This window comes from Pseudophryne corroboree, chromosome 3, assembly GCF_028390025.1.
Source record: "Pseudophryne corroboree isolate aPseCor3 chromosome 3, aPseCor3.hap2, whole genome shotgun sequence".
NCBI classification, from domain to species: Eukaryota; Metazoa; Chordata; class Amphibia; order Anura; family Myobatrachidae; genus Pseudophryne; species Pseudophryne corroboree.
The window spans coordinates 135,949,512-135,968,870 of NC_086446.1; the positions used below are offsets into that span (position 1 = coordinate 135,949,512).

General features: G+C 47.3%; 9 non-coding genes across 9 annotated transcripts; 8 read left to right on the forward strand and 1 right to left on the reverse strand.

The window, feature by feature from the left end:
- The first annotated feature begins 14,445 nt into the window (after positions 1 to 14,445).
- Positions 14,446 to 14,609, forward strand: LOC134898804 (U1 spliceosomal RNA). The gene has a single exon (XR_010172495.1). It is a non-coding gene; the product is annotated as a U1 spliceosomal RNA (small nuclear RNA).
- Positions 14,610 to 14,761: 152 nt separating this feature from the next.
- On the forward strand, positions 14,762 to 14,924 carry LOC134899311 (U1 spliceosomal RNA). The gene has a single exon (XR_010172990.1). It is a non-coding gene; the product is annotated as a U1 spliceosomal RNA (small nuclear RNA).
- A 674-nt stretch (positions 14,925 to 15,598) lies between these two features.
- LOC134899155 (U1 spliceosomal RNA) lies at positions 15,599 to 15,762 on the forward strand. The gene has a single exon (XR_010172837.1). It is a non-coding gene; the product is annotated as a U1 spliceosomal RNA (small nuclear RNA).
- A 152-nt stretch (positions 15,763 to 15,914) lies between these two features.
- On the forward strand, positions 15,915 to 16,077 carry LOC134899428 (U1 spliceosomal RNA). Its single transcript, XR_010173104.1, has one exon. It is a non-coding gene; the product is annotated as a U1 spliceosomal RNA (small nuclear RNA).
- Positions 16,078 to 16,747: 670 nt separating this feature from the next.
- Positions 16,748 to 16,911, forward strand: LOC134899035 (U1 spliceosomal RNA). Its single transcript, XR_010172721.1, has one exon. It is a non-coding gene; the product is annotated as a U1 spliceosomal RNA (small nuclear RNA).
- Positions 16,912 to 17,063: 152 nt separating this feature from the next.
- On the forward strand, positions 17,064 to 17,226 carry LOC134899569 (U1 spliceosomal RNA). Its single transcript, XR_010173224.1, has one exon. It is a non-coding gene; the product is annotated as a U1 spliceosomal RNA (small nuclear RNA).
- Positions 17,227 to 17,897: 671 nt separating this feature from the next.
- On the forward strand, positions 17,898 to 18,061 carry LOC134898956 (U1 spliceosomal RNA). Its single transcript, XR_010172644.1, has one exon. It is a non-coding gene; the product is annotated as a U1 spliceosomal RNA (small nuclear RNA).
- Positions 18,062 to 18,213: 152 nt separating this feature from the next.
- On the forward strand, positions 18,214 to 18,376 carry LOC134899487 (U1 spliceosomal RNA). Its single transcript, XR_010173159.1, has one exon. It is a non-coding gene; the product is annotated as a U1 spliceosomal RNA (small nuclear RNA).
- Positions 18,377 to 18,733: 357 nt separating this feature from the next.
- On the reverse strand, positions 18,734 to 18,897 carry LOC134899013 (U1 spliceosomal RNA). Its single transcript, XR_010172700.1, has one exon. It is a non-coding gene; the product is annotated as a U1 spliceosomal RNA (small nuclear RNA).
- Positions 18,898 to 19,359: the final 462 nt, after the last annotated feature.

Here is a 19,359-nt window from a genome sequence, read left to right on the forward strand (position 1 = left end):
GGTTAAGGTTTTACAGAAAGTTACAGGTTTTTTTAATTTAGTAAAATATGCCCCATTTTAAAGATAGGGCATTTAAATTTGTTGCACCTGTGCAGTACATAGCAGCCTGCAGGGCATGTACAGTGGCTTCATTTGGGTGCACATACATTGCCGGCTCCTGGTCGCAAACTGAAATTATTGTGTGTAAGTGGAATTAGCGGTGTTTATGTCATACAGGGGGGTGGGGGAGGTTTGTGGTTGGCGGGGGGCACGCTGTGCGATTATTATTTTGCATCTATACATACATGCGCTAACACCTGGACATACACTGATGTACCCACACCTAATATCCATACATACACGCCCTGACACCTGGACATACACCAACATTCCCACACCTGCATCTATACATACACATGCTGACACCTGGACATACACCAACATACAAGCACCTGCATCTATATATACACGCGCTGACAAATGGACATACACCGACGTACCCACACTTGCATCTATACATACATGCACTGACATCTGGACATACAAGCACCTGCATCTATACATACACGCGCTGACACCTGAACCTACACTGACGTTCCCACACCTGCATCTATACATACACATTCTGACACCTGGACATACACAGACGTACCCACACCTGCATCTATACATACACGCGTTGACACCTGGACGTACACTGACGTACACACACCTACATCTATATATGCATGGATGCAAATGTGGGTACGTCTGTATACGTCCAGTTGTTAGCATGTGTATGTATAGATGTTAGGTGTGGGTACATCAGTGTATGTCCAGGTGTCAGCACATGTATGTATAGATTCACATGTGGGTACGTTGGTGTACGTTTAGGGGTCAGCGTGTTTATGTATAGATGTTGGTGTGTGTATATCAGTGTACGTACAGATATAGGTGTGTGTGTGTGTATGTATGTATGTATGTATGTATGTATGTATGTATGTATATGTATAAAGGAAGGTGTGATACATACATATAACACATACATGATAGATACATACATATATCACACACACGATAGATAGATAGATAGATAGATAGATAGATAGATAGATAGATAGATAGAACACATACATACAAGATAGATACATACATACATACATACATGATAGATACATATATACACACACATACGATAGATAGATAAATAGATAAATAGATAGATAGATAGATAGATAGATACATATATATATATATATATATATATATATATATCACAAACATATATGATTCATACATATATCACACACACATACATGATACATACATGAGAAAGACCTGGGATGGTGATGAGGCCCGGGCCCCCTGCTGATGTTGCGTTGAGGAAGGCAGTGTTCCAGGGCGGATGCCAGTCGGGGAGAGCGCCGCGCAGCCCGGGAAAAATACTGCTGAGGAGCTACATCTGGAAAAGCCCCAGGGAGGGAGAGTGTCACATGCCCCATCCTGCGCGGCACACTCTGCAGGCCTGCACATGGGAAGGGAGGTCTCTGGCCACACATACTCACCCTGCTGCTGAAGCCCCGCTGCTGTCCCCATCAGCGCTCTCCAGCGGGGAGCGGGGCCAGGATGAACCTCAACCTGTGAGAACTATCTTCATGATCAAGAGATCTCATATGCAAGATAAGTATGTGTTGGGAAAGGGCTGGGGAGGGCGGCTGCTCGGGCACACCCTCGTCAAGTTAAGGAGATTTAACTGAGGAACACAAGGGAACTCTCGTCTGGGGACAACAACTGCAGGGAGACCACATCTTTTCAGATGAACATGGGAGGGCGGAAGGCTGCCTAATACTGAAGCACCCTCAGACATTAAACCATATGCAACAACTATTGCAAGCATTCCTGGGGGAAGGTCTGCAGCAGACGGATTTGCATTCGGTGATGTCATCCAAGCAGTGGGCCAAAGTTGGCTGGAACCCTCATCTGTATATGAAAAGAGAAAAGGGGCATGTGGGGCATGGTGGTCTTTTGCGGCGCTTGGATAACCCCAAGTTTGCATTAAACACCCCCACCCTCCTTCGGTGTGGGGCTCATGTTGGCCATGCCCAAGCCCCTGAAGCATTCTAGCTGATTTCTTGCAGCAGCTGGGCACTGTAACAGCTTCAGAGCTGATCTACAAGACAAGTAAAAGGGTGTGGGCCCTGCAGTACCACCGGTAGTTTGCATACACACATATATAGGACAGCATCTCTTATATGCCCCAGGGTCAATAAAATAGTATCCTTGTCTAGGCTATCCATCCCCTCAGATAAGGCATTTGTCCATGCCGCTACAGCACTACACACCCAGGTCGACGCAATTGCCGGTCTGAGTAAGGTACCTGAATGTGTATAAATGGACTTCAGGGTAATCTCCTGTTTGCGGTCAGCACACTCTTTGAGGGTAGCCGTATCCTGGGACGGGAGGGCTACCTTCTTGGATAAGCGTGTTAATGCTTTGTCCACCCTAGGGGAGGATTCCCATCGTAACCTATCCGTTGATGGGAAAGGATACGCCATAAGAATCCTTTTGGAAATCTGCAGTCTTTTATCTGGAGATTTCCAAGCTTTTTCACATAACTCGTTCAGCTCGTGTGAGGGGGGAAAGGTTACCTCAGGCTTCTTTCCCTTGTACATATGTACCCTCTTGTCAGCGACAGGGGGTTACTCTGTGATGTGCAAAACATTTTTTATTGCCATAATCATAAATCGAATGGATTTTGCCAATTTTGGCTGTAACTTTGCATCATCGTAATCGACACTGGAGTCAGAATCCGTGTCGGTATCTGTGTCAACAAACTGGGATAGTGGGCGCTTATGAGACCCTGACAGTCCCTGCAACATAGGATCAGGCATGGGTTGAGACCCTGACTGTCCCAAAGCTTCTGCCTTGTCTAATCTTTTGTGCAATGAGTTTACACTAGCATTTAAAACATTCCACATATCCATCCAATCAGCTGTCGGCGGAGACACCACATTCATTTGCTCCCGCTCCTCTCTAATATAGCCTTCTTCCTCAGACATGTCGACACACGTGTACCGACACACCACACACACAGGGAATGCTTTTTCTGAAGACAGTTTCCCCACAAGGCCCCTTGGAGAGACAGAGAGGGAGTATGCCAGCACACACCCCAGCGCTATATAACCCAGGAATAAAACAGTAACTTAATGTTTGCCCAGTAGTGCTGCTGTATGTAATTTGCGAATTATGTGCCCCCCCCCCTCTTTTCAACCCTCTTGTCTAACGTGGTATAAGCAGGGTAGAGTCCGGGGAGCTTCCTCTCAGCGGTGCTGTGGAGAAAAAATGGCGCTGGTGAGTGCTGAGGGAGAAGCCCCGCCCCCTCGGAGGCGGGCTTCTGTCCCGCTTAAACTGTAAAATTGGTGGGGGCTCATACATATATACAGTGCCCAGCTGTATATATGTTATATTTTTGCGAAAGAGGTTTATATTGCTGCCCAGGGCGCCCCCCCTGCGCCCTGCACCCTTACAGTGACCGGAGTATGTGAGGTGTATGGGAGCAAAGGCACACAGCTGCAGTGCTGTGCGTTACCTCAGTGAAGATCATGAAGTCTTCTGCCGCCTCTGAAGTCTTCTTTTCTTCTCATACTCACCCGGCTTCTATCTTCCGGCTCTGCGAGGGGGACGGAGGCGCGGCTCTGGGACGGACGGCGAGGGTGAGATCCTGCGTACCAATCCCTCTGGAGCTAATGGTGTCCAGTAGCCTAAGAAGCAGGACCTTGCAACTCAGAGAGTAGGGCTGCTTCTCTCCCCTCAGTCCCTCGATGAGGGAGTCTGTTGCCAGCAGTGCTCCCTGAAAATTAAAAACCTAACAAAATACTTTCTGTCAGAAAGCTCAGGAGAGCTCCTGAAAAGCACCCAGTCTCCACTGGGCACAGTATCAAACTGAGGTCTGGAGGAGGGGCATAGAGGGAGGAGCCAGTGCACACCCAGAACTAAAGTCTTTCTTAAAGTGCCCATGTCTCCTGCGGAGCCCGTCTATCCCCATGGTCCTTACGGAGTCCCCAGCATCCTCTAGGACTTTAGAGAAAATAGGATTTTAATACCTACTGGTAAATCCTTTTCTCTTAGTCCGTAGAGGATGCTGGGCACCCGTCCCAGTGCGTACTGTGTCTGCAGTTATTAAATGGCCCTTAACTCCAGAACATTTATGTGGAGACAACTTTCCTGACTTGACCATCTTCCTTGGATGTTTTCCCCCTGTGTGACCGCTCCCCAGCCTCGGAGGGTTGCATCCGTGGTCCCTAGGATCCCGTCCTGGATCCCAAACCATCGCCCCTCTAGGTGGTGAGAACTGTGCAGCCACCAATGGAGTGAGATTCTGGTCTTGGAAGACAGTATTATCCTCCGGTGCATGTGTAGGTGGGATCCGGACCACTTGTCCAACAGGTCCCACTGGAACACTCTGGCATGGAGCCTGCCAAACTGAATGGCCTCGTAGGCCGCAACCATCTTCCCCAGCAACCGAATGCATTGATGGATTAACACTCTTGCTGGTTTCAGAATTTGTTTGACCAGACTCTGGATCTCCAGAGCCATTCCACTAGAAGAAAACCTCTTCTGTGTCAGGAACATGTAAGTAGGCATCCTTTATGTCTACCAAAACCAGGAAATCTCCTTTATCCCCCGGACTGGAGATCACTACCCTGAGAGATTCCATCTTGAAATTGAATTTCTTTAGGTAGAAATTAAGGGATTTCAGATTTAAGATTGGTCTGACTGAGCCGTCCGGCTTCGGGACCACGAAGAGGCTTGAATAAAAACCTTCTCCCTGCTGACTAAGGCTGATTTGAACAATCGGTGAGGGGGAACTTCTTGAAACCCCAGTTTGTACCCTTGGGACACTATTTGTAAAACCCACGAGTCCAGGTCCGAATGAATCCAGAACTGACTGAAGAGTTTTAGACGTGCCCCCCAGTGGTGGAACTAGCGAGCAGTGGGCCCATGTGCGACAAAATGGCTTGGGCCCCCCCCCCTTCCCTTCCCATCCAAGTCCACCCCCTCACCCCTGGAGAGGATCTGGTTAGGGGGGCCTGCTCAGGGAAGTGGATACCTAGCAACAGTGCCGTAACTAGACATTTTAGCAGTGTGTGCAAGAAACGGCATTGGAGCCCCACCCCTGCATGCAAAACAGGGGCAGTGCGCGCCGTAGGCGCGCGCAAAAAAACATAGTGGCGTGGCTTCGTGGTTAAGGGGTGTGGCCACAAAATAATACCAATTCATAAAACGGTGCACAGTAGTCTCCATTATTCAAATTACGCCGCACAGTAGCACCACTACACCAGGTAGAGACCCTTTTACACCTTACGGCGGACAGATTCCTCTTTTTACACATTACAGCAGACAGCGTCCTCTTTTTACACATTACAGCAGACAGCGTCCCCTTTTTACACATTACGGCAGACAGCATCCCCCTTTTTTACACAACGGCAGACAGCGTGCCCTTGTTACACATAGCGGCAGACAGCGTACATTTTTTTCACATAACGGCAGACAGCCTGCCCTTGTTAAACATAGCGGCAGACAGCGTACACTTTTTACACATAACGGCAGACAGCCTGCCCTTGTTAAACATAGCGGCAGACAGCGTACACTTTTTTCACATAACAGCAGTCAGCCTGCCCTTGTTACACATAATGGCAGACATCGTACACTTTTTACACATTACAGCAGACAGCTTGCCCTTGTTACACATTACAGCAGACAGCTTGCCCTTGTTACACATTATGGCAGACAGCGTGCCCTTGTTACACATTACGGCAGACAGCATCCCCCTTGTTACACATTACGGCAGGCAGATTCCCCCTTGTTACACATTGCGGCAAGCAGATTCCCCCTTTTTACACATTGCGGCAAGCAGCTTCCCCCTTTTTACACATTGCGGCAGGCAGATTCCCCCTTTTTACACATTGCGGCAGGCAGTCCCCCTTTTTACACATAGCTGCAGGCAGATTCCCCCTTTTTACACATAGCGGCAGGCAGATTCCCCCTTTTTACACATTGCGGCAGGCAGTCCCCCTTTTTACACATAGCTGCAGGCAGATTCCCCCTTTTAACACATAGCTGCAGGCAGATTCCCCCCTTTTACACATAGCTGCAGGCAGATTCCCCCTTTTTACACATAGCGGCAGGCAGATTCCCCCTTTTTACACATAGCGGCAGGCAGATTCCCCCCTTTTACACATAGCGGCAGGCAGATTCCCCCTTTTTACACATAGCGGCAGGCAGTCCCAACAAAGAAAGAAAGAGACGAAAGAAAGAAAGAAAGAAAGAAAGAAAGAAAGAAAGAAAGAAAGAAAGAAAGAAAGAAAGAAAGAAAGAAAGAAAGAAGAAAGAAAGAAAGAAAGAAGAATTATACTTACCCTCTCCGCTGGCTCAGGCTCCTCGTGCAGCTTGACGATTCCCGGGCAGTAGAGAAGGAGGAGGAGGGAGGTGGAGGAGGGAGCCGCAGCAGCGCTGTCTTATTGGTGGAGGCGCTGCTGCTGCTGCCCCTCTGCTTCACTATAGGCTGTTCTCGGAAGACAGCCTATAGTGAAGCAGAGGGGCAGCAGCAGCAGCGCCTCCACCAGTAACAAAGCGCTGCTGCGGCTCCTTCCTTCACCTCCCTCCTCCTCCTCCTCCCGCCCGTGCCGCTGCTCCTCTCATCTCCAAGCGACCATCCTCCCTCTTCGTGTGTTACAGAGGCGGCAGCGTGTCTGGTGCTGCGGCTGCTGCCCGTAGTGCCCTGGCCTGATCTGTTCGTTACGACGGGCGGGCGGCGGGAGTCGCAGGACGCAGACCTGACGGGAGCGCTGGTGTGCGGCTGCGGCATGATACAATGAGTCATTGTGACTCATTGTAATGCCGGCGGCTGTGGGCCCTTGAGTGCGGCGGGGCCCCAGTGCAATGCACTGCCTGCCCTGCCAGTAGTTCCGCCCCTGGTGCCCCCCACTGGTGTGGGCTCCTGCAAGAGAGCCCCAGCGTCATGCAGTGGATTTGGCAGAAGCAGAGGACTCTGCTCCTGCGATCTTGAAGAGGCTTCTTGGAGTCAGCATCAGCATTCCCTTGGTGAATCCACAATGCCCTACTATCCGAGACTGCCATGAAATTGGCCCGTGAGCACTTGTGCCCGGTGTAGGATTTTTAAATATGTGTAGTTTACTGTATGCAAGGGTTTAAAACCTTTTAGGAACTGAGATCTAAGGTGTATTACATGTAGTTTAAAAAAAACAAAAAAGGTTTATTTTATGGCAGTAGTTTCCAAACTGGGGTTCTTGCACTGGTAGCATAGTTTGGTGGTCCAGGACCAATTAAAATTATTTATACTTTATTAAATTGGCAAAACCATTCCCTCACAACATAACTGAACCTGAGGATGACATGCTATAGACACAATTTACTTAATTTTATATTTTTTTCTGAATTTCTCAATAAAAAAAACTTTGGCCTAGGGGTGCCGTGAAACAAATTTTGATACTATTTATTTATATAGTGCTCTTTCTCCAACAGGACTTGAGATATGGCTTCTGGAACTGAACACAGGATTCTAAATGTGGCTGTACCAAGGACCTATACAGTGGCATTACAGGTTGAGTATCCCTTATCCAAAATGCTTGGGACCAGAGGAATTTTGGATATCGGATTTTTCTGTATTTTGGAATAATTGCATACCATAACGAGATATTATGGTGATGGGACCTAAATCTAAGCACAGAATGCATTTATGTTTCATATATACCATATACACACAGCCTGAAGGTCATTTTAGCCAATATTTTTTATAACTTTGTGCATTAAACAAAGTGTGTGTACATTCACAGAATTCATTTATGTGTCATATACACCTTATACACACAGTCTGAAGTTCATTTAATACAATATTTTTAATAACTTTGAGTATTAAACAAAGTTTGTGTACACTGAGCCATCAAAAAACAAAGGTTTCACTATCTCAGTCTCACTCAAAAAAGTCCGTATTTCGGAATATTCCGTATTTCGGAATATTTGGATATGGGATACTCAACCTGTATTACTTTTTTCTGCTACTGGTTCTTTACCTATGCAAACAAGCATCTGACTTGCCTTTCCTATTGCTTTGTTACATTGCTCACCTGAAATAGTAATACTTAGATAGCTTTCCTCTTGCCATTATAATGCCCTTAATATTATAGTTAGCCTTTGTATTTTTGAGACGTGTATGATTTTGCATTTTTTGGCATTAAATGTTGCCATGTTCTTGACCATTCCTCTAGTCCAGGGGCGGAACTGCCAGAGACAACGGAGTCAGTTGCCGCCGGGCTCCAGCCCTAAAGGGGCTTCCTCCATTGCCCTCCGGCTGTTACGTGCCCTTCCTACTAAATAGACAAAGGCGCTACCAGCAGGGTCTCGCAGTTTGTACATTCCATGCCGTAACACCCTTCTTTCCACCTTTTTCAAGACCCAGCCCAGCAGCCTCGCCGCTGCCACCACCGCTAGCTGCAGCACTGCCAGCGGTGGGGTGCCCCTGCTTCTTCTCACACCACAGATAGCTGGGCAGCACTGCAACTGCCTGCCTGATTGCTCCGCCCCCTTCCGGCTCCCAAGCACCTCTGCTGCCCAGTGATCCAGGAGCCTGCTGCTAGGAAGAAGTGGCCGAGCTTCAGCAAGCGAGTCTGGACACTGGCGGAGGAAGCCATGATAACCAGATAATGGGGAGTGGAGAGCCAGTTCCAAGGTAATACTTTATACAGCTGGTTGAGATCCTGGTCGGTGGATATGGATTCCAAGAAAACCCTGGAGGTGCTTCCTTTCAAGGGAGACACTCTCTTTGGAGAAGACCTCAATAAGATTGTAGCTGATCTGGCTACTGCTAAAACAGCTTGCCTACCTAGTATGACTCCTACCACGCAGAAGGCTAAAAGTACTTTCCCTTGGCCCTTTCATCCTCAAGGTAAAGCGTACCCAAGGTCAGGCATACCCAAAGCAAGCTCATGCTTCCAGACCTGCCAAGCCCAGACTGAAGCAAGCCTGGGCTGCCCATCAGCCTGCTTCCAAAACGGACAAGCCTGCCGCATGACGGTGCAGGCCTCCCTCTGGGGGATCCCAGGGTGGGGGGCCCGACTTCTAGGTTTGGCATAATTCTAAGCTAGAGAATTCTGTTTGGAGCTTACCTTGTACTTTGTGAAGAAATAATCAGCATTGTGGCTGAGCAGATACATGTAGTGTGTGGCTGCAAACTGCATGGATCTGCTGCGTTGTAATGCTGATACTTTTTTTTTCAAAGTACCAATAGCTTCATATAATGTTCACAATTTTTATGCAGGATCAAATAGCTCAATAGGTAGGGTGTTTGATTAGAATTCAACAGGTTATAGGTTTGAATCCTGGGTATGGTAGTTTGAGATGTGTTATTTAATAAAGTATGTTGTTCTGACTGCCGGCATCCTATCACCTGGGATATCCTACTAAATAAATGGAGTTGATCAATTTTTTTTTATTTTTTTTTTAAACTAGGGACAATTTCCAGATACTTTTCTTTATAACTGAGATTGCCCCCTGGAACTTCACATCAGTTGACAACTATGCATGAGTGGGCAGTGCTTGCTCTGGATCTGCCCACCCATTTATGTGCCGTCATAAAAGAAAGCACAACTGACAGTTATCCTGGGCGTACACTACACAATTATCTGTCAGGCTATCTATCCAGTCTGGATGGATGGAATGAAAATCTGGTAATGTATAGGAGCAAATGTCAATTAACCATTTGCTCCCAAACACTAGAAAAGTGGTCAAAAATGGTCATTACACAAATTGGTTAAACCCAAAATTTAACCAATTTGTTTAGGGGACCATTTTTGTCCATTTTCTAGTGTTTGAGAGTAAATCGTTGATGGTCATGTGCTCACATAGATAACCGGATCTCTATTCCAACCAGCCAGTGTTGGAGATATGGTCTGCCAGATTACATAATGCATACCAGAGCCATAACTAGACTTTTTGGTGCCCTGTGACAGATAATTATATGCCCCCCCCCCCTCCCCATTTTTGCAATATGGACAAAAGGCGCATGCCTTGTGGGGAAGGGGCATAACAAGATTGGTCTCAGAGAAAGCACATGAGATATGAAGATATATCTAGTATACTTGACACTCAATGGTTTGTGGTATTGCCGGGGTGCCCTCCTTAAATGCATATACAGTCACACATGGCGTGTTTGTGCAAATGGCATATCAGCAGTCAGCACTAACTGGTGACATGCCATTTGTACAAGTAAGCCAGAGGTTCCCAAACTGTGTGCCGTGGCTCCCTGGGGTGCCTCGGGACACTTGCAGGGGTGCCCTGGGTTGGTGGTCCAGGACCAATTCAAATTATTCATGGTCAATATAATAGGCAAAACCAGTGCTGGTGGCTGCCAGTCATAAAATATGTGGCCAAACAGAATCAAATCTTGTCCCTCACCACACAACTGACCTTTAGGATGACATATAAACGTGATCAACTTAATGTAATATTTCTTTCTAAATTTCTCAATAAGAAATTTTTGGCCTAGTGGTGCCGTGAAAAAAATACTGATATTCTAGGGCGCCGTGATTCAAAAAAGTTTGGAAACCACTGAAGTAAGCCATGTGTGACTAATATATAAACATACTTTATTAAATAACACCTCAAACTATCATACCCTGGATTCAAACCTATAACCTGTTGAATTCTAATCAAATACCCTACCCATTGAGCTACTTGATCCTGCATCTATTCTAACCTCCAAAAATAGATTCAGTTGCATTTTCCAGCGTGTTTTGTTTGCGCCTTTGCAAATATCTTACATCGACAAACTTATTTAGTACTATTTTGCAAATAGGGTTACATTGTCGCAACATTGTGTTCCCTAATTGCTTGATTTTTTTAAATGCAACAATTGATAAAGACACCTGATAATTGCTCTTTGGAGTCTTATTTTGTGTCTACTTCTTATCTACATTTAATTCCCTACCTCTAATCAAGGCATTTTTAAATGCTGGGGGCTGCCAGGACGTGAGGCCTACCTAGACTTTAGATCTGAATTTGAATGTACTTGTGAACTAACTTAATTTCCTACTTCTAAATTCATTCCTAAATTCACTACTTACATTAATCCTGTAGTTGGGCATTTTGAGCCTTCAATTGTGGGCATTGTTTTGTGTCCAGACCAGCAGCTGGTGGTGTGCATTTGCTGGAAAGGCATCGAAGACCTCCGATATGCTGCATCTCCTGATGTGTGTCTCCCTCAAGTGGCTGTCAGCAAATGCATGCAAGACACCCCATTCCAAGCTGATTGTGACATCACGGAACATGCATCATAGAACAGGCATGCTAGAATATGGGTCTTCAACCTGCGACCCTCCAGCTGCTGTGGAACTACATATACCAGCATGCCCTGCCTCAGTTTTAGCATACCTTAATAGCAAAACTGTGGCAGGGCATGCTGGGATGTGTAGTTTCACAGCAGCTGGAGAGCCACAGGATGAAGACCCATGTGCTAGAGCCAAGCCGCAGGTACATTGAATGCTAGCAAGCTGAATGTTTAAATCATTTTTGTTCCGCAGCATTCCAATGCGGAAGATTCCATGGAACCAGAGATTATTCCATTGAGAAGGACATGCTGCCTTGATGACTGCACTGTGCAAATTAAATCACGGAGCCAGTTGGCTTGTGGGTGGCTCTGGTGACTGGGTGGTTGGGTGGGCGGTGTGTCGGAGGTGGAGCACATGCAAATGAATGTGTATCATCCAGCTAGTGAGAGTGAAAACTCATGCAGGAGTGTGCCTGCTTGTCAGTGGGTTATGCACCTTGCCAGGCGTCAAATCTACATGGAGCAGCTGGAGGGGACAAGAGCAGGTTTGCAAAATATAGATAGAAGAGCATATATGCTGGCGCATTCTCCATGATTGTGTCAGCTTATGTTTTGGTGCACTGCACTTTCCTCCACTAAGTTTTAGCCATTTTTGTTAAGCTCAAGTGTAGTTGCTTCTCGGCTTTTTGGCTGTGATCTTGTATCGTGGTTGAAGGGTCTGCTGGAGGGAGGGATTGTTTTCTTCATTGGCGAAAGACCAAAGATATTCCAGGATGGAAGGCTTGGGAACACTATCCGTTTTTCAGTTGTGGAAGAGCACAGAGGTCGGATTGGACTACATTCTATAGTAAAGGATACCTTTCTATTTATTGCCCCTCCCCTTATATGTGTCTGTGTTACAATAAAGCTTCGGTCTTGTGATTCCCTCACCCTCTTACACTCCACACACATAGCCTTATTAACTGTTGTATTATTGTATTGTTTAAATGTATAGTGCAGTTCATGATTTATAGTGTAGGCTGGCCTGTGCTGTAGTTCTTGAACTGTACTATACCGACAGCATTTGTATTGTGTTTTATCTGTGCTGCAACACAGTACTTATGTGTGTAATGTTTATGTATGTTTTTTTGCTTCTTTATGTCAATAAAGACTGCTTTTTCAATCCAATATCTGAAAACAATCAATGTTTATCTTTGATGGCAATAGAAGTGGTATGATATTTGCTGCTTTTGAAAGGCAATATCTGATATGTCCCCTATCTGGGAACCATATATTAAATGGCTTTTCAGAAAAGGGAGATGGTAGAAGAGCTTTCAGTACTTGTAGGACCGATGCACATTTCCTATTCTAGCCTCCAAAAACAGATTCAGTTGCATTTTCCAGCGTGTTTTGGATGCGCCTTTGCAAATGTCTTACATCGACAAACTTATTCAGTACTATTTTGCAAATAGGGTTACATTGTTGCAACATTGTGTTCCCTAATTGCTTGATTTTTTAAATGCAACAATTGATAAAGACACCTGATAACTGCTCTGTGGAGTCTTATTTTGTGTCTACTTTTTATCTACATTTAATTCTCTACCTCTAATCAAGGCATTTTTAAGTGCTGGGGGCTGCCAGGACGTGAGGCCTACCTGGACTTTAGATCTGAATTTGAATGTACTTGTGAACTAACTTAATTTCCTACTTCTAAATTAATTCCTAAATTCACTACTTACATGAATCCTGTAGTTGGGCATTTTGGGACATCGATTGTGGGCATTGTTTTGTGTCCAGACCAGCAGCAGGTGGTGTGCATTTGCTGGAAAGGCATCGAAGACCTCCGATATGCTGCATCTCCTGATGTGTGTCTCCCTCAAGTGTCTGTCAGCAAATGCCTGCTAGACACCCCATTCCAAGCTGATTGTGACATCACGGTACATGCATCATAGAACAGGCATGCTAGAACATGGGTCTTCAACCTGCGACCCTCCAGCTGCTGTGGAACTACACATCCCAGCATGCCCTGCCTCAGTTTTAGCATACCTTAATAGCAAAACTGTGGCAGGGCATGCTGGGATGTGTAGTTTCACAGCAGCTGGAGGGCCACAGGATGAAGACCCATGTGCTAAAGCCAAGCCGCAGGTACATTGAATGCTAGCAAGCTGAATATTTAAATCCTTTTATTCCGCAGCATTCCAATGTGGAAGATTCCATGGAACCAGAGATACTTCCATTGAGAAGGACATGCTGCCTGGATGACTACACTGTGCAAATTAAATCACGGAGCCAGTTGGCTTGTGGGTGGCTCTGGTCACTGGGTGGTTGGGTGGGTGGTGTGTCGGAGGTGGAGCACATGCAAATGATTGTGTATCATCCAGCTAGTGAGAGAGAAAACTCATGCAGGAGTGTGCCTGCTTGTCAGTGGGTTATGCACCTTTCCAGACGTCAAATCTACATGGAGCAGCTGGAGAGGACAAGAGCAGGTTTGCAAAATATAGACAGAAGAGCTCTCCAGCCTAGTTTGATGTCTGTTTCCACTTCTCTTTTCTTGAGCCGCTCCCTTCTATGCCCTTGCGCACTATCCTGACTTCTCCCATCTGCTTACTTTGTGCCTTCCAACGCACAATGCGAACTACAGGTAGTGCTGCAGGGCCCACACCCTTTTACTTGCCATACAGAGCAGCTCTGGAGCTGTTACAGTGCCCAGCTTCTGCAAGAAATCAGCTTGAATGCTTCAGGGGCTGGGGCATAGCCAACATGAGCCCCGCACCGAAGGAGGGTGGAGGTGTTTAATGCGAACTATAGGTCATCCAAGCGCCGCAAAAGGCCGCCATGCCCTGCATGCCCCTTTTCTCTTTTAATATGCAGACGAGGGTTGAAGCCAACTTTGACCCACTGCTTGGATGACATCACCATATGCAAATCCATCTGCTGCAGGCCTTCCCCCAGGAATGCTTGCACTAGTTGTTGCATTTGGTTTGTTGTTTGGGGGTGCTTCAGTATTAGGCAGCCTTCTGCCCTCCCATGTTCATCTGAAAATATGTGTTCTCCCTGCAGTTGTTGTCCCCAGATGAGAGTTCCCTTGTGCTGCCTCAGTTGAATCTTCTTTACTTGACAGAGATGTGCCTGAGCATCGGCCCTCCCCAGCCCTATCCCAAATCATACTTATTTTGCATAGGAGATACCATGGTCATGAAGATTGTTCTCCCAGGGTGAGGTTCATTCATTGCATTCTGGGTATGCTGACCCCTGTGATTTCCCCAAATGTGGGAAACTTGACTGCATTATTTGTGGTAGTGGGGGACTGTGTTTGTGCTTTCCTCTGGTCAGCTCTGGTAAAAGTCAGATTTCTTTGTCTCAGATCTTCCTCTAGCCTTGTTCTTCTTTCGAGAGTTCCCTTGTGCTGCCTCAGTTGGATCTCCTTTACTTGACAGGGGGGTGCCCAAGCAGCGACCCTCCCCAGCTCTAGCCCAACTCCTACTTACCTGCCAGGTGAGATACTATGATCATGAAGGTGCTTCTCCCAGGGCAAGGCTCACCCATTGCACTCTGGGTGTGCTGCCCCTGTGATTTCCCCAAATGTGGGAAACTTGACTGCATAATTTGTGTTTCCACTGGTTGGCTTTCATATAATTCAGATCTCTTTGTCTCAGGTCTCTCTCCAGCCTAGTTTGCAGTCTGTTTCCACTTCTTTTTTTTTGAGCCCCTCCCTTCTATACCCTTGTGCACTATCCTGACTTCTCCTCCTGTCTGCTTACTTTGTGCCTTCCAATGCACAATGCAAACTACAGGTAGTGCTGCAGGGCCCACAAACTTTTACTTGCATTACAGAGCAGCTCTGGAGCTGTTACAGTGCCAAGCTGCTGCAAGAAATCAGCTTGAATGCTTCAGGGGCTGGGGCATTGCCAACATGAGCCCCACACCGAAGGAGGGTGGGGGTGTTTAATGCGAACTAAGGGACATCTAAGCGCCGCAAAAGGCCGCCATTCCCTGCATACCCCTTTTCTCTTTTCATATGCAGATGAGGGTTCCAGCCAACTTTGGCCCACTGCTTGGATGACATCACTGTATGCAAATCCGTCTTCTGCAGACCTTCCCCCAGGAATGCTTGTACTAGTTGTTGCATTTGGTTTGTTGTTTGGGGGTGCTTCAGTATTAGGCAGCCTTCTGCCCTCCCATGTTCATCTGAAAATATGTGTTCTCCCTGCAGTTGTTGTCCCCAGATGAGAGTTCCCTTGTGCTGCCTCAGTTGAATCTCCTTTACTTGACAGAGATGTGCCTGAGCAGCGGCCCTCCCCAGCCCTATCCCAAATCATACTTATTTTGCATAGGAGATATCATGGTAATGAAGACTGTTATCCCAGGGTGAGGTTCATTCATTGCATTCTGGGTATGCTGACCCCTGTGATTTCCCCAAATGTGGGAAACTCGACTTCATTATTTGTGGTAGTGGGGGACTGTGTTTGTGCTTTCCTCTGGTCAGCTCTGGTAAAAGTCAGATTTATTTGTCTCAGATCTTCCTCTAGCCTTGTTCTTCTTTCGAGAGTTCCCTTGTGCTGACTCAGTTGGATCTCCTTCACTTGACAGGGAAGTGCCCGAGCAGCGACCCTACCCAGCTCTAGCCCAACTCCTACTTACCTGCCAGGTGAGATACTATGATCATGAAGGTGCTTCTCCAAGGGCAAGGCTCACCCATTGCACTCTGGGTGTGCTGCTCTTGCGATTTCCCCAAATGTGGGAAACTTGACTGCATAATTTGTGTTTCCCCTGGTCGGCTCTCGTATAATTCAGATCTCTTTGTCTCAGGTCTCTCTCCAGCCTAGTTTGCTGTCTGTTTCCACTTCTCTTTTCTTGAGCCGCTCCCTTCTATGCCCTTGCGCACTATTATGACCTCTCCTGTCTGCTTACTTTGTGCCTTCCAACGTCAATGCAAACTACAGGTAGTGCTGCAGGGCCCACACCCTTTTACATGCTTTACAGAGCAGCTCTGGAGCTGTTACAGTGCCCAGCTGCTGCAAGAAATCAGCTTGAATGCTTCAGGGGCTGGGGCATAGCCAACATGAGCACCACACCGAAGGAGGGTGGAGGTGTTTAATGTGAATTAGGGGTCATCCAAGCGCCGCAAAAGGCCGCCATGCCCTGCACATCCCTTTTTTCTTTTCATATGCAGACGAGGGTTGAAGCCAACTTTGACCCACTGCTTGGATGACATCACCATATGCAAATCCATCTGCTGCAGGCCTTCCCCCAGGAATGCTTGCACTAGTTGTTGCATTTGGTTTGTTGTTTGGGGGTGCTTCAGTATTAGGCAGCCTTCTGCCCTCCCATGTTCATCTGAAAATATGTGTTCTCCCTGCAGTTGTTGTCCGCAGATGAGAGTTCCCTTGTGCTGCCTCAGTTGAATCTCCTTTACTTGACAGAGATGTGCCTGAGCAGCGGCCCTCCCCAGCTCTATCCCAAATCATACTTATTTTGCATAGGAGATACCATGGTCATGAAGATTGTTCTCCCAGATTGAGGTTCATTCATTGCATTCTGGGTATGCTGACCCCTGTGATTTCCCCAAATGTGGGAAACTTGACTGCATTATTTGTGGTAGTGGGGGACTGTGTTTGTGCTTTCCTCTGGTCAGCTCTGGTAAAAGTCAGATTTCTTTGTCTCAGATCTTCCTCTAGCCTTGTTCTTCTTTCGAGAGTTCCCTTGTGCTGCCTCAGTTGGATCTCCTTCACTTGACAGGGGGGTGCCCGAGCAGCGACCCTCCCCAGCTCTAGCCCAACTCCTACTTACCTGCCAGGTGAGATACTATGATCATGTAGGTGCTTCTCCCAGGGCAAGGCTCACCCATCGCACTCTGGGTGTGCTGCCCCTGTGATTTCCCAAAATGTGGGAAACTTGACTGCATAATTTGTGTTTCCCCTGGTCGGCTCTCGTATAATTCAGATGTCTTTGTCTCAGGTCTCTCTCCAGCCTAGTTTGCTGTCTGTTTCCACTTCTCTTTTCTTGAGCCGCTCCCTTCTATGCCCTTGCGCACTATCCTGACTTCTCCCGTCTGCTTACTTTGTGCCTTCCAACGCACAATGCGAACTACAGGTAGTGCTGCAGGGCCCACACCCTTTTACTTGCCTTACAGAGCAGCTCTGGAGCTGTTACAGTGCCCAGCTGCTGCAAGAAATCAGCTTGAATGCTTCAGGGGCTGGGGCATAGCCAACATGAGCCCCACACCGAAGGAGGGTGGAGGTGTTTAATGCGAACTAGGGGTCATCCAAGCGCCGCAAAAGGCCGCCATGCCCTGCACGCCCCTCTTCTCTATTCATATGCAGATGAGGGTTGAAGCCAACTTTGACCCACTGCTTGGATGACATCACCATATGCAAATCCATCTGCTGCAGGCCTTCCCCCAGGAATGCTTGCACTAGTTGTTGCATTTGGTTTGTTGTTTGGGGGTGCTTCAGTATTAGGCAGCCTTCTGCCCTCCCATGTTCATCTGAAAATATGTGTTCTCCCTGCAGTTGTTGTCCCCAGATGAGAGTTCCCTTGTGCTGCCTCAGTTGAATCTCCTTTACTTGACAGAGATGTGCCTGAGCAGCGGCCCTCCCCAGCTCTATCCCAAATTATACTTATTTTGCATAGGAGATACCATGGTCATGAAGATTGTTTTCCCAGGGTGAGGTTCATTCATTGCATTCTGGGTATGCTGACCCCTGTGATTTCCCCAAATGTGGGAAACTGGACTGCATTATTTGTGGTAGTGAGGGACTGTGTTTGTGCTTTCCTCTGGTCAGCTCTGGTAAAAGTCAGATTTCTTTGTCTCAGATCTTCCTCTAGCCTTGTTCTTCTTTCGAGAGTTCTCTTGTGCTGCCTCAGTTGGATCTCCTTCACTTGACAGGGGGGTGCCCGAGCAGCGACCCTCCCCAGCTCTAGCCCAACTCCTACTTACCTGCCAGGTGAGATACTATGATCATGAAGGTGTTTCTCCCAGGGCAAGGCTCACCCATTGCACTCTGGGTGTGCTACTCCTGCGGTTTCCCCAAATGTTGGACACTTGACTGCATAATTTGTGTTTCACCTGGTCGGCTCTCGTATAATTCAGATCTCTTTGTCTCAGGTCTCTCTCCAGCCTAATTTGCAGTCTGTTTCCACTTCTCTTTTCTTGAGTTGCTCCCTTCTATGCCCTTGCGCACTATCCTGACTTCTCCTGTCTGCTTACTTTGTGCCTTCCAACGCACAATGCAAACTACAGGTAGTGCTGCAGGGCCCACACCCTTTTACTTGCCTTACAGAGCAGCTTTGGAGCTGTTACAGTGCCCAGCTGCTGCAAGAAATCAGCTTGAATGCTTCAGGGGCTGGGGCATAGCCATCATGAGCCCCACACCGAGGGAGCAACTCGAAAGAAGAACAAGGCTAGAGGAAGATCTGAGACAAAGAAATCTGACTTTTACCAGAGCTGACCAGAGGAAAGCACAAACACAGTCCCTCACTACCACAAATAATGCAGTCCAGTTTCCCACATTTGGGGAAATCACAGGGGTCAGCATACCCAGAATGCAATGAATGAACCTCACCCTTGGAAAACAATCTTCATGACCATGGTATCTCCTATGCAAAATAAGTATGATTTGGGATAGAGCTGGGGAGGGCCGCTGCTCAGGCACATCTCTGTCAAGTAAAGGAGATTCAACTGAGGCAGCACAAGGGAACTCTCATCTGGGGACAACAACTGCAGGGAGAACACATATTTTCAGTTGAACATGGGAGGGCAGAAGGCTGCCTAATACTGAAGCACCCCCAAACAACAAACCAAATGCAACAACTAGTGCAAGCATTCCTGGGGGAAGGCCTGCAGCAGATGGATTTGCATATGGTGATGTCATCCAAGCAGTGGGTCAAAGTTGGCTTCAACCCTCATCTGCATATGAATAGAGAAGAGGGGCGTGCAGGGCATGGCGGCCTTTTGCGGCGCTTGGATGACCCCTAGTTCGCATTAAACACCTCCACCCTCCTTCGGTGTAGGGCTCATGTTGGCTATGCCCCAGCCCCTGAAGCATTCAAGCTGATTTCTTGCAGCAGCTGGGCAC